Here is a 14503-nt window from a genome sequence, read left to right on the forward strand (position 1 = left end):
TGAGAAGATAATTCATGAAATTTGAGAGATGTAGTCATTGAATGCATTTTGTGCCAAAACAATGATAACTGGTCCTCAGTTTAGCCCACATAGACTTCTGTTGTGCTGACTGTGTGAGGAGTTTTGCAAACGTGACCTAAGTATTGAGAAATGTGTCCTAGCGTCTGTAAAAAACTGTAAATCCTAAGCCACTGATGTGTGTGTGGGGGGGGGGACACACAGAATGAGAGTACAGCTGCATTTATCTAACATTTTAACGCGTATGTTGTAGCCATCATTGCTAAACATCCAACATTAGCAATTACACAAGAAATGTCACCCCACCAGTAGTTAATGGTACAAAAATGATGATTACGAACATAAACCACATTTCCTGAACAAAACCATCCCAAACACAAACGTAACACTTTGATGTGTGCATTTTTCTTCCGTAACCTTCAATGTGGGCTTCCTAAATTGCCACTCAGTCATCAAAAGTTTGAGAAACCCTGGGGTACATTACAATCAGAATTCAGACACGTATGTATCTACACAATGTAGATAAATGTGGAGGAAACATTAATAAAAGATCAAAGAAATGCTGTTAATTTATATTCAGATAACAAGGTTTTTTGTAGTGCACTAAAACACACTGTGTGTGTGTGTGTGTGTGGGTGTGTGTGTCTGTGTGTGTGTGTGTGTGTGTGTGTGTGCGCGCACGCGCGCACATGCGTGTGTGTGTGTGTGTGTGTGTGTGTGTGTGTGTGTGTGTGTGTGTGTGTGTGTGTGTGTGTGTGTGTGTGTTAAATGGTAGCGAAAATAAAAGAAGTCAAACTTTATTGTATAATCATTTCTGAGCACAAAGGAGAGGACAAACTCAGCTTTTTGCACCTCCTGTTTTACAGAGCCTTAAGCTTTGACATATTTCTCTGATTGGGTATATCTGGACACACAGTATAAAAGTGGAAACATCCAACTAAACAGCCTGCCTTTTTTCTTTTTAGCTGTGGAACATGAACAGGGGACAGGGGAGCTGAATTCTGCTCTTGCTTGTAAAAAGCAAAGAGAAGCCTAAAAAATGTACCTTGTGCTTTGACCATTCATGTTTGTTGTAATTTTGTCAAACATTTTTTAATACATACATAACCACAATCAAATAACCTAACTGCCATTTTAAATAAATACTAGTGTAACAGTGACACTAATATTGCCAATAGGTTCAATAGACTCTGAATCAGTTTAAGGCCGACTGCAGCTTAAAATGGCTGATCAAGAATTTCTGTCAAATCAGTAAAAAACAAGCTGCTTATTGAGATTCAGGTAACTTTATTTATCTCCACGGGGCGATTGAGAGTGCAGAGAGCAACATATACAATGAAATACAGTGCAGCACTAAAGCAGCTGCTAATATACAGTAATTAAAGCGATAATCAGCGGGTTGTATACAATAAATAAGTTAATGTGATGGTAATGATAATAAAGATAGTAAGAACGAGCTGCCAGTAGTGGTAAATATATATGACACGAATTTGAAATAATGAGAAATATTGACAAAAATACTACACTTGCAGAAAGTTGATAATATACATACGTACATACAAAGGGTGTCTTTAAAGAATTTGTGTGGACTTTTTTCCTTCTCGTCACTTGATGAATTATATTTTCTTTTCTTCTTTATGTATTTTGCATGTATTTATTTTTATTTGCTATGGACCCGTGTGTGTCTTTAATAAAGTGAAACCAAAAAATAAATCCTTGAGGGTTATGACAGTTGAGGAGGAGAACAGCTTGAGGAACTAAGGTCCCTCTCTCTTCTTGCTCCTACAGGCCAGACGGTGGAGTCTGCGACCAGATGGCAGCTGCTAAAATACAGGAAAAAGAGCATTTCAGGAGTCCTTGAGAAGTCGGGCAGCCAGCGCAAACCTGCAGCCCATATACAGATGTCAGGGAACAGGTAGTAAGTCTAATAATATTGGAACATACATTGGGAATGTTGTGTAAGTTGTTCTTTTACTGCTGGGTGATGGTACCGAACCAGCAGACCATAGAAAATGGCATGTCATGTGGTAGAAGGCAGAAATGTTCACAAGTCATTTTTTGGAAGTCCAAGTCAAGTCCCACTCGACTGGTGCACTGGTGGCTGGTACAGCAAGTATTTTCATAGCTACATGATAAACTCTTAGAAAGACCTTTTAATACATTTACCAGGCTGCCAGACATTCAACTTCATAAGATGCCACCTTGATGTAGTGAATAAGTTCATCCTTTCCTGATGAGTCATGGGCCACCCTTTTCTTTAGCTGGCTTTCTTCCCGTAGCCAGAGAAGAGATGTGGAATTTTAGCAGGTGATGAAAAAGCCTTCCGATCCTCCTTGCCACTACTGCTGTCCGGTATGGTGGCTCTCCACACGTCTACCAAGACAAGCTCTGAAATATTTCAGTAAACACTTGATTTAGGAAAGAGTCAATGCGGCTCCGTCCCTCTGCACGTGTCTCTTTCTTTGTTGAACTTTATAAACCTGCAGATAAACATATAAAAAAAACCATGGAATGATAAATCTTACATTTTCATGTAAAACGTATTTTAAGTTGTTCTGAGAGGAATAGTTCTAAACTAATATTGCAACATCTTAGCTCTTTTATGAAATAAAAATATGGGCAGCCAAAGTTAAAGCTGAGCAGTAACACGTTAAAGTAATAAAAGTGAAAAATGTCATGCTATTAACAATGAAGATATAATCCAACTACGGCTGACATAACTAGTTGGTTTAAGAACTGACAATAGGAGCCAAATACTAAGTGACTGACCTCTAGGGTGTGATTTGAGATGACTTATGAAACTGGACATTGTTGAATCTGCATCTGTTATCTTAATGCAGCACACTGCAAGCTGTCATTCATTTGTTTGTAGTCTGAAGGATGGAAGTGTACCTAAATTCAATAACAAATCACACAGCTCCTTCAGCCGCCGCCAGCGTTTTGATTTTGTGGTGGCTACAAGCTCCAAGGCAAATCTAAAGTCTTTGGTTTTTGCAACTTAAGTAGAATTCAAGCCTAAGTGCAAGTCGCCATCTCTGGTAGACGGTCACCAGGATGTTATTACTGGGAGAAAAGTTCAATTTCTTAAAGAGGGAGATCCTGTGGTGGCACCCCTGAGTGTTGGAGGAGTACCTCAGGTGGTCACTGAAGATGGTCCCCAAGTACTTGTACTCCTTTATGATTTTTACTGATGAACCACAGACAGTGGTGCAGAAGGTCACCACCATCAATTTGCTCTTGATAACCAACTAGGAGTCGCACCACTCAACAACTGCTGCAGAGCTGGTCCATGGTGCTGGGTGGGGCCAGACAAGAGGGACAGGAGAACTGCAAACTTGAGCAAACGTCATTGATATAAACAAAGGGTCAGAACACAGGGGAGAGCCGCTCGCAAGCAGTGATTGGTTTTTTCAGTTTAAAGGAAGCAAACGAAACTCCAGATGTGCCCCCAGGAACCAAGGAAGCAAACAAACGTAATAAAGAAAGTAGAAGAGAAAAGGTGCAGAACAGAGCACCTGCCAGCCAACCAGAAGCAGTGAACCAGTACCAGTTTCATTTATAGAATGATAACACGTTGACAAGTCCTTCAAGAGTCCTTCTCTAAAGGAATTACCCAAATACTGTTGGCAGCAAGTACCAAATTTAAAATTTTACTCATCAATAATTGTCTGAATAAATAACCAAAATGTCAATGTCATTGTGGCAACAGATGACAAATCATCATCGTATCAAAGTCAGTGAATCATCCTGTTGGAAGCATGAATTTTTGCAAGAATTTCATGGAAATCTGCGTTCATTAAATCACAACCATTCATTTCGAACCAAAATTCTCTGCTGATTGCACAAGAGGGGATCAGCCAAAGTGATTAAAATATATCATCTGTGAACCATGAATTTGAGTGCTAATTCTGTGGCCCGTGTGTAACTGCCGACTAAACACTGAAATATTTCACCAGATAAGTAAAAACAGCACCTTGTTGAACCTCTGTCATATTTAATAGCAAAATATCCATTTAAGCCATAGCTTTCAATAGACATAACAAGATTTGAAAAAAGAGTCAAATTTCTAGTAATCTGCAGTTCTGAAAATGAACAGCTCAGTCTGATGGTGTTCAATAAAAGCGTGGACTGAGAATACTCACTTTACTAACTAAGACAGCTGCTTTTCATCCATTTAATTGGTTGTGCTGGGAGACTACAGCTTGATTCTTTCATGTCTTTTTTTAAGTAAGCACTTCTTTGGCTCCTGCCCTCTACCATAGTGTCTTCCTCTTCACTTTTTTCTCCACCTAATTTTGACTCTCTCCCTGCATCCCCCTTGCTCCCCCTTCTCTATCTTTGCCATTCCCTCTCTCATTCTCCCTTCTTCCTATCTCCCCTTGTCCTCTGGCCTCTGGCAGGACCTCCTTATCACCTCCTGCTGAATGAATGTGCTGCCAGCTCATTTGCGAACAATCAGTGTCGTCAGAACACAAAGGAGCGCACAAAGCTCCTCTACTCTTCTGCAGAAAGTTTTTGGATGAGGCAATTACTGGAGAGGAGATTGGAGCCAGGCCAAGATGTAAAACAACAGCAAGAGAAAGAGAGAGTGGGGTGGGTTGGGGAGTGTCAACTGCATAGAGCAATGAAAGGTGAAAGGGGGTCAGAGAAGCTGAGGGAAAGAAGAGGAGGGTGAGAGTAGCGCATCAGAGGAGGGAAAGGGGACAGGTGAAGCTCTGATTTCATGAATATTTTTTCCTGAACAATGGAGGGAATCAAATATTCATGGCCCTGGGAAGAGGCCCAGTGCTCAGAATCCCTTCCCTCTCTGTAATCAGCTTCCTAACAGTTTTTATTTACACAAACATACGGCTGTAATCATTGCGGCCGTTTCACATAAGTGCGAAAATCACATCAGCTCTTTGTGGCAGCTGACAACACCAGCATCATACCAGCATCAGAGTAGTGAGCTCTTTGGCACTGCCTGTTTTTCAGTGTCAAGTACTGAAAAACACACTGTACATCATTTACTCATTTGTACACAGAATAGTCAGTGTGAAGGGAAAAATGTGCACCAGATTTAAAAGAAATGGGTCAAGATAATTTGTTCATACAATTCTTTTATTTGTCAGTGAAAAACGTTCTACAATCGTCAGGCCATCTGTTTGCAGTCAGCAGTGCTATGCACTCATTTCTTCAAGTGAGAGTAGGGAGCAGGTAGAAGAGAGCCCGGTGGATGTATGTACTGGAGAGATGAGGAATGAACGTCAGTAGAAGCAAGACAAAACACATGTGTGAGAAGGTGAAGCTGCAAGGAGTACAGATAATGAAAGGTGGACAATTTTAAATAACTGGGATCAACAATCCGACGCAACAGGTGGTACACAAGAGAGGTGAAGATCAGAGTGCAGATAGGGTGGGGATGGATGTTGGAGTGATTTGTGACAGAAAAATAGCAGCAAGAGTGTATTGGAAGTGTTGGGTCTGTGTTTCCACAAACCCCGCTAGTTTAGAGACTTATTCATCATGAAGAAAACAAGACATAACAGAACATCCTCAACTGGTTTTTCACTCGCTAACGAGGGAAGTTTTTGGTAAAGAACCAGCTCCTAACCTGTCTCATGCCCAAAATCCTTTCAAGAGCAGCTTCCCTCGCAGCTATTTATTGACAAACTGTTACAATAAACATCACAGCACAAGCACCTCCCTCTGTAAACCCCCCAATGGTTCTAAGACAAGGCACTATGTGTGTGTATGTGTAAGCACGTATATGCATGTGCAAGAATGTGTGTGTGTGTGTGTGTCATTTGAGAATGTGTGTGTGTGTGTGTGTGTGTGTGTGTGTGTGTGTGTGTGTGTGTGTGTGTGTGTGTGTGTGTGACCTCCTGCTCACCAAAAGGGTCATAAAAGCAGGAAGCTTACAACAGAAGAAACAGATCTGTCAGATAGGGTGTATCTACAATAAAACCTCCCCCAGCACAGAGTGGCTAGAGAGGTGGTCAGGATCAAAGGAATGTCTTGATCCCATAGATTGAACTCAGACTTACAAATTTAAGAAGCCCAATGACAACATTTGACAATTAGACTTAACAGGAAGATTTACAAGACAGTAGTGAGACCTGCTTTGTTGTATAGTTTAGTGATGGTGCCACTGAGAAAAACACATGATTCTGAGGATTTCTGTTAGGCATAAACAGGACAACAGGATGAAAAATCAGTAAATCAGCTGAGAGGCAAGGTAGAGAGGGTCTTGACATGTACATAGGAGGGATAGTGGATGTATTCAAGAAAGTTGGAGCTACCAGGCAGATTCCGTTCTGAAGTAAGATATGAAGAGGGTGGTGTGATAGAAGAAGAAGAAGATGACGACAATATATCCTGTAAGTATAAATTATATTATATATATTGTATTTTTATGTAAAGTAATGCTTCCTTATGCGTGCATTGAGTTAAAGATTTTTTTTTTATTTCCCGAGAGAACAAGTGTGGGAACACTTGGCTTTAATTAAAAAAGGACTGTTGTTACATAACATAACTGAACCACATTCTAATGTGAGCAGTTTACATCGTGTCATTTCATAGTTTACCATCTCAAAACAGGAAAAAGATTGTAAAGACTACAGTTGTCACATCTTTGCTTAATTACAGCCCATAATAGGTGAACATGCAACTGGTTTTTAGCAACACTGGATTTCTGGCTGATGGCCACATTTTGTACCTTCTTTTTTTTTTTTTAAAGCTTGCGATGTCTCAGCAGCTGCACTCAGACTACATGTTGGATCCTTGCCTGTTTCTGCTTCTGCACAAGCACTTAGACAGCAAATCTAGAGACATTTATATGCTGCACATGCTGAGAAAACCTGAAGATGTGACTACCTCGCATACTTGAATTCCTACATTCCTAACCAGTCAAATTAAACCATAATTCAGTCTAAAGGCCACCTAATATGAGTGCATTATCTTCCTAGCATTAAATAAGTTATTTAAGGACTGACTTAGAGACATAAAAATTTAAGGAAAAAACTGACCAAATATTCCACACATATGCCGTCTCAAAATTATAACTTCTGTGTTTCGCTTCAATTAAAGGAATAATTTGGGGTTGAGATCAGGAGTCTGCAGCACTGTCATGCTAACAGACAATAGTATTCAGCTGTTACATACGAATTCCATTCAATCAAGTCTACATCTATATTGTTTAGTATAGTTGGAACTCCTGAACCTGACTCACCGTTACTGACCTGCATACAGTATATCTTGCAACAAAGGAATCAGAGGAAAACAATGCTGCAGAATATCATGAAAGATTCAGATTAGGTGGTAAAACACCAGAAAACAGGGACACCACTGCAGCGCACTGAAGGCTGATTTATGGCTCTCAGTTGGTATCTGTTTGCATGGTGTGTGCAGTGAGAAGGCCAGAGAGTGTATAAAAGATAGTTGTAGGTACTGGATCTGCAATGTGAAACCAATGCAAGTCCTTTAAATGTGTATTCTACCCCAGCAGGGGATAGCAGCTGTTGAAATGAAAAGTCTGATTTCATAAAATTCTGTAGAAAATAATACATCAGGTTCCATGCACCTTGACACCAGTAAATGGATAACTTTATAACCATAAAGTCATCCCTACTTTCAAGTCTGACTCAATCCGACACTGTTCACTTTGGAAATTATGTCCACTGTTAATATTTAGAAGGACAAAAAGAAGGGCACGCCTAAGATTGGGCATTTCTTGTGATTGACAGGTTGCTACCATATGGGCATGCAGTGTCCTTGGTTTTTCTGTCATATCCGCCCATCTCTCATCACATCTGGTTTCAAAACAGTGAGATGACATTGAAGAAGATGCTAAGCTTGAGGTTTTGTATCTGGGTCTTACTAGTGTAATAGTAGTGTCATGGGAGCAACATCTATCTTTCATGTACAATCGATGTCATTATACTGAGCCCAAATGCAAATTTGTGCAAAGATTTGCCACAGGTTAAAAGGCAAATACAACAGTATAGCATGTTCATCTGCAAAGGTGAATGCGGCACAAACACACTACCAAGCAGTACCATACTGTAGCATACACTAACATACAAAAAACATGGACATTTGACCAACTTATTGGCCCCCAGTGCAATATAGAATTACCTTTAAAATACTTTTACTGGTTCATAAGAGTCTCAATGGACTGACTTGCTGTTTCCAGTCCAGTCGGACCTCTCAGGTTTTCAGGTGCAGACTGTTCCCAGGATTAGAGTGGGCTGACTAAGACTAAGAGTGCTGAAAGTGATAAAGCTTACTGTGGCCCAAGTCTCTGAAAAAGGTTGTTTGATGAGAGATCAGACATGAGATCAATTAGATCTCTGCATAAATTTAAAAACACTAAAAACCTTTTAATTTACACATACCTACACTCAATAGATATATTTATTTTTGTCTGATTTTATTTTGTTTTGCTTGTTTTATTATATTTTGCTGTTTTCTCTGCCTTTAGGAATTGTAAACTTACATGGGCTTTTATGTTCTGAGTTAAGCACATTGAGTTTGCATGTGATGAAATGTATATATATAATTTATATAAAATATAATTTTATATAAATTAGATTCCCATTGCAAAGAGCAAATCATTGCTGCAGTTTACAGTTTCATTTCTACGATTTACAATTTCTTTTGTTTTTAGATCAACCTGATGAGTGAAGAAATGGGCAGCATATTAATCACTAATTACTTTTAGTCCCAAACTAAAGAAAATTTCATTTTAAATATTTATAAATTAATTTTCAATCCATCTAAAATACACGGATAAAATGCTGGGAGTGCTGGTGCCTGAGTTAGACATATTTGAAACTATATTCAGTCCATTTTAGGAGAAAACAAATTTGAAAAAGAGAAATGACAGCGTGCGTCTGAGGGAGGAAATAGAGCATCCAGCCCAATACAATACAGCCATCAGAGGCTGGATGTATAATAACCTATAGAAATATGTTGGAAGTTAATATATTAGGTGTATTAGGTGTGAAGGTCATATGATGTTACAGAGCAGAAGTGGTCCCAGCTTGTCTGTCCTTTGGTCCAAACTCATTACCACATCAAGGTTTAACTCACCGTCTCTCACTCTGTCTTTCTTTGTTCGTCCCCTTGTGGTGACGCGTAAAAACTTCAATAGGCCCCTCCAGGATTACATCATCAATAAGCCATTAGCATCCTTATGTTTCATCTCTTTCTCTCTCATTTTCCCTCAAACACACACACACACACACACACACACACACACACACACACACACACACACACACACACACACACACACTCAGACAATAAGCAGTTTGATGATGGCTGGTTGAATGGCTTTTGATAAAAACACAATTACGAAATGGGTGGAAACCATTTTTATTAATACTGATTCACTCTCTATTCACCCTGTAAACATGAAGAGAAGGACAGCTAAGATGCTACATTAAGAAACAGGTGGAAACAGGTATATGGTGTGTCATGTTATGAGACTTAATATAATGTAAGAAGAGCAAAGTGTTGTAGAAAAACCATAAACCCCACATCCAATATTACTGACATTCAACATGGATGTTCCTCGATGTTACATATGAAAAGCTGGCTCCATAATCCAGTGGTGACATAAACATAGATTGTTAAAATATCACGTTTTACATCAGTAATAAATGTGTTCGCATTTAAAAGAAAGTTTGATTTCTTTTGCAAACTTCCCCCCAAAATGAAAACTAGATAAATGTAAAGTAATTTTGTGCCATTTTGCGCTTACTGAATGACGTGGGCTTACGGTAAAGTGCACTCCAAAGAGTCTGCTGTACATTTTGTTTAAACACATTATTTCATTAATCCAAATCACTCCTGCTCAGTATCATAGTACAGGTGCATCTTGTTAATCAAGCTAGACAGCCAGTATCTTCCTAAGTGTGTAAGGTCACTGCTGCTGCTGAAAGCTGGGTCTCCAGCTAAAACCCAACAGTTCTCAGTTGAGACTAGAGAGCGACCAGGAGTATGCTCACTAGTTTTTTCAAGCGCTAAGATCAATGAGACCTACGGAAAAAAACAAAAGAAATTTTTAACAGATATGATATTTGATTTTTATTGGGTAGATCCTACTATTGTTTAGATCACACCTCTAACACTGCAGGTAAAATCCCAATGTGAATTCTCTTGAGAACCGATCAAATATATCCGTATGTATTTGTATACTCCCTCAAAATTCCTTATCAGATCTCAACAAGCTCTCAGAGCTTCAAAACCACCTCTCAACATCACTTTTCACTTTTCTGTCATTCAAGCACACTTTGCCAGAAGACAAAAGGTGTGACAAATGCATTATTTTCCAAAGTTACAACTGTTTACGAGAACAAATTCTAAGAAGGAAAAAATACCAAACCAAAACCCATCCATCCACCCATCCATCAATTGCCTTCTGCTTATCTGATTCGAGGTTACTTGGAGGAGGGGGTTGGCATCCTGTCCCAGCTACTATGAGGTGACAAAACCCCCCAAAAATGTAAACATTTTGGTTCAACAACGGTACTTTTCTAGTTTCCCATTAGATCTGCTGTGAATATTTCAGTTCACAAGCTGAATCATAATTACGGTCAGAATTTCAATCTTATGGCTAAATAATGCACATTAACGCTTCCTTTCATAAATGCTTTCCATGCAGACACTGAAGCTGAATTGAAGCTTTATTACTACCCGCCCTCGGAATAAAAAGATGAAGCTTTCTTTATTTTGATGACCGTGTGTCATTGGCTGTAGCTGTAGCTTTACACCTGGCCTATTAATAAATCTATACAAATGGTAAGAGGCACTTCTCTCAAATCCTTTCACAGAGCAGAAAAAAATGCAGTCCCTGAGGAAAACAAGTGAAAAACACTCACTGTGAAACACTGTGTGCGTGCTTTACAGCAAGAAGGCAGAGAGCAAAATTAGAAACAGACACCCCATCAGTTAGATCTCGTCTGGAACTGAAGCACTGAGCCAATGACAGGTCAATTCATCTGCTGCGTCTCGACTTTCAGCAGCGGCAGTGCGGCTTCCTAGGAGCACTGACCTTTTCACACTTCAAAAAAAAAAAAAAAAAAGCATGAGTGTGTGTGCAAATGTGTTTGTGCAGAAGGGAAGATGCACGTGCTGTGCGAGTAGATAAAGAAGGATGGAGCCTTTTGTGTGTATTCAAAGAACAAATTGAAGAAGAACAACAGAACGTGTATGTGTTTGCTTACAGGAAGAGCAGTGAGAACTTTACATATGAATACATTTGTGCGTGTGTCACCATTGCACTGAATGCTAATCAGTGACTCATAAAAACAAACACACATTAGAGGACCTTATCTTTCCCGGGCGTATTGTACAAAGCACACAGGTAGAAAACCACACAGATGATCCTGTGTCAGTCTAGTCCTCCTTTACCCTCGTCTCGAGCCTTGGTGCACTTGATCAGCTTGACAGTCCTGTCTTCGCATGTTGCCGTGTGCCTTTTGCATCAGCTTCGTGCTTCTAACTAGAGAAGGGCTGCAGGTTATAAAACATATTCTGGGATGGATGTCAAGTGCCTCACCTTGAATGTTTATGAAAGGGAATGAGCATTTGATCATTTATATCACAGTTTCATGCAAATAGAGGTCATCAGGTCAAATGTATAAATTCTCAAAAACATAAGTGCTTTACCAGGATTTTAAAAAGAAAAACATTCTAAATCATTAAGACCGATGATTATATTTCAGATGTTTTGGTTATCAAAGAAACTGTAGTTCAATACTGAAACAAAAACTCTGAGCAGCTTCTTTTCTCTATCTGTAAACAAGGAAGCCAAGCTGGACACCACTGAGCTTTGTTACTATCTTAACCAGAATGCCAGTAAAAGGACCAGACCAAGCATTGTCTCCCAATCCTTCATTTGGAACAAGAGAACACTATACAGATCTACACTGGGAATGGTCTGGTTACCTCTGATAAGAGTTCTCAGCCATCTTTATGTTTGCTTCTCTTTTGGCAGGTAAGGCATTTTGGGCTACTGGACTATTTCATTGTTGCTTGAGAAAGGACCAACATGTTCTTTCATGACAACACTGGTTCTTGTAAATCCATTTGGTCCATATATTTGATTCTCTGTGCCCTAATTTGGCTAATCTGTGTGAGTTATGTGTACAATAACATCTCCATTTGAGTCTGCCTTTGCAAAAGTTGTGTGAGTTTTAGAGATGATTTAGTGATTAATGTTCTGTTACTAAATGTCTACAACTAAATAACACTTTTTAACTTTAGAGGTTCTACAGAAAAATTAAAATGTGCTTCTCATATATTCATTCACTTACACACACACACACAGAAAGTGCAGCTGAAGGCATGAAAAACACATAACATTCAGTAGCTTGCTTGTGGTTACTTTGACACGTGTAGGGTATGGGGATAAAAAAAACCTAAAAACCTAAAAATCCCAATTTATGGTCAACCCACCTTAGCAATGGTCAGCCCTAATATTCAGTGGACTGAAATGATAGGATTGCAGTGGAGGTAAGATGATGCAACTCCTCTTCTTCTTATTACCATTTTAGACAGACCTCTTACAGTCTGATTCACTTTGGCACTCTCAAGCCAGCAGCTCCATCCATCCATCCTGCTGCTTATCTCAATTCGGGTTGTGGAGGCATCAGTCTCAGCAGAGAAGCCCAGACTTCCCTGATCCAACCAGTTCTTCCAGCTCATCTGGGGAAACACTGAGACATTCCCAAGCCAGCCAAAAGATGTACTCTCCAAAGAGACTTGGATCTGCCCTGGGGCATCCTCCCAGTAGGACGTGCCCATAATACCTCACCTAGGAGGCGTCCAGGAGGCATCGTCATCAGATGTCTGTACCACCTTAAAAGGCTCCTTTTATATGGAGTAGTAGCTCTACTCTCAGTTCCTTTCAAATGACCGAGCTCCTTACCCTATTTAAAAGGGAGAGCCCAGCCAGCACCCATGTCAAGCAAAAGTTAAGATAGCTTTGCTTTGACAGTGGTACAGCTTGAACCAAACCCTTCTGTATCCTATATCCAGCACGTCTACTTCTAGCATGTCCATCCGGTACTCTCAAGAATAAATAAAAGAAGCATCATTTAAAAATCCATTAGCAAGCACTGAAGTGGTCTCCACTTATAACTTTATTAAGAAAGAATGATAGATTTGTAAGGACACAAAGGACCTTCTGAGTAAGCTGTCTCGCTATAATGCTTTCTTTGAAACTGCAGAACCTCATTGCATTGCAGTACCATAATGTGCAAAGGGGTCAAAAATCACACCACACTGGTTGGTCCGTTTTTTAAAAAAGTGCACACAAAGCGCTTTACACAAATTGCCTCATTCGTCCATTCATACAGCATTTTTTTCATACTTTTTCTATGTAAAAGCTTGCTATCTAACATTCACACACATTGATACTCCGCTGCCGTATTGGAGAGCACCTTGGGGTTAGTATCTTGCCCAAGAAGCAACAGCTCAAGGTGGCAGCAGTACAGGTTCTGGATTTAGGGAGGCACTGAGCACCAAGGATTTTTATCACAATATTAAAAACATTCCTTATATTTCTAATTTTGTTATTTTGTCCAGTTACTGTTTTGCATCTGAAAAATTGCCATAATTCCTAAACAAATACAACTATATTCTTGATACATGTTTTTTTTAACATGGGAAAAATTTAAAAATAAATAAATAATAATAGTAAAGTAAAATATATATATTAAAAAGTGTCATTGTCCAAAAACGTATGCAGTTACTGTAGGCATCATCAAATATACAGTAGACTTTGTGGCAGTACATTTGAATTAAATCTCTTTCCTGGTAAGCTGCTGCTGTCCTTTGTTGAAACGGAGATCCTTGGTGGATTTTAGTCATTTTTCAGAGGATTCTTATTGAAATCGCACAGTGAGCGGCTTAAGGTCCTATAACCTGCAGTAAATACCCAGCAGGCAAGCTTGCACAGCATGTGCTGTATTCACTCTGCACAACTAGCTTATGTAAATAGATATCTGGTTAGCTCTAGACACAGTGTTACCTCAGGGGGAGAGCATCCTTCTCTCCATCCTTCATCCCCCTTTTTCCAATTTATTGCTCTCAACAAATATCTTTTTTCAGAAATTGTCACAAATATGAAGCTAGATGATAAACAGCTACCTGTTCAGTATCACTTCAAATGTAGCTACACTGTATACAGGTATCTGCAGCGCAAGAAAAAATGGCATGTTTGCAGTAAAGTTGAATAAGAGATCTGCTGAAATGGATGGAAATGGATATGTTGTGTTTTGCAATTCCCTCTGAGCTATGAGCTTATCATGAAGAACATGCCAAAACAAGTTTATATGCACGTACACACATACTGTTACAATTCTTGCTTATCATTACTATGGTAAAACATGTAAATAACATTAGCTTCTCTCTTCCTTTGATGTCCTCTGTAGTGAGTAAACAGCTAGGTCCCAGCAGTGATTCTCACCTGTTTAAGGGCTCAGAAGTACCTGGA

The sequence above is a fragment of the Astatotilapia calliptera genome, chromosome 23 (assembly GCF_964374335.1).
Source record: "Astatotilapia calliptera chromosome 23, fAstCal68.1, whole genome shotgun sequence".
Lineage (NCBI taxonomy): Eukaryota > Metazoa > Chordata > Actinopteri > Cichliformes > Cichlidae > Astatotilapia > Astatotilapia calliptera.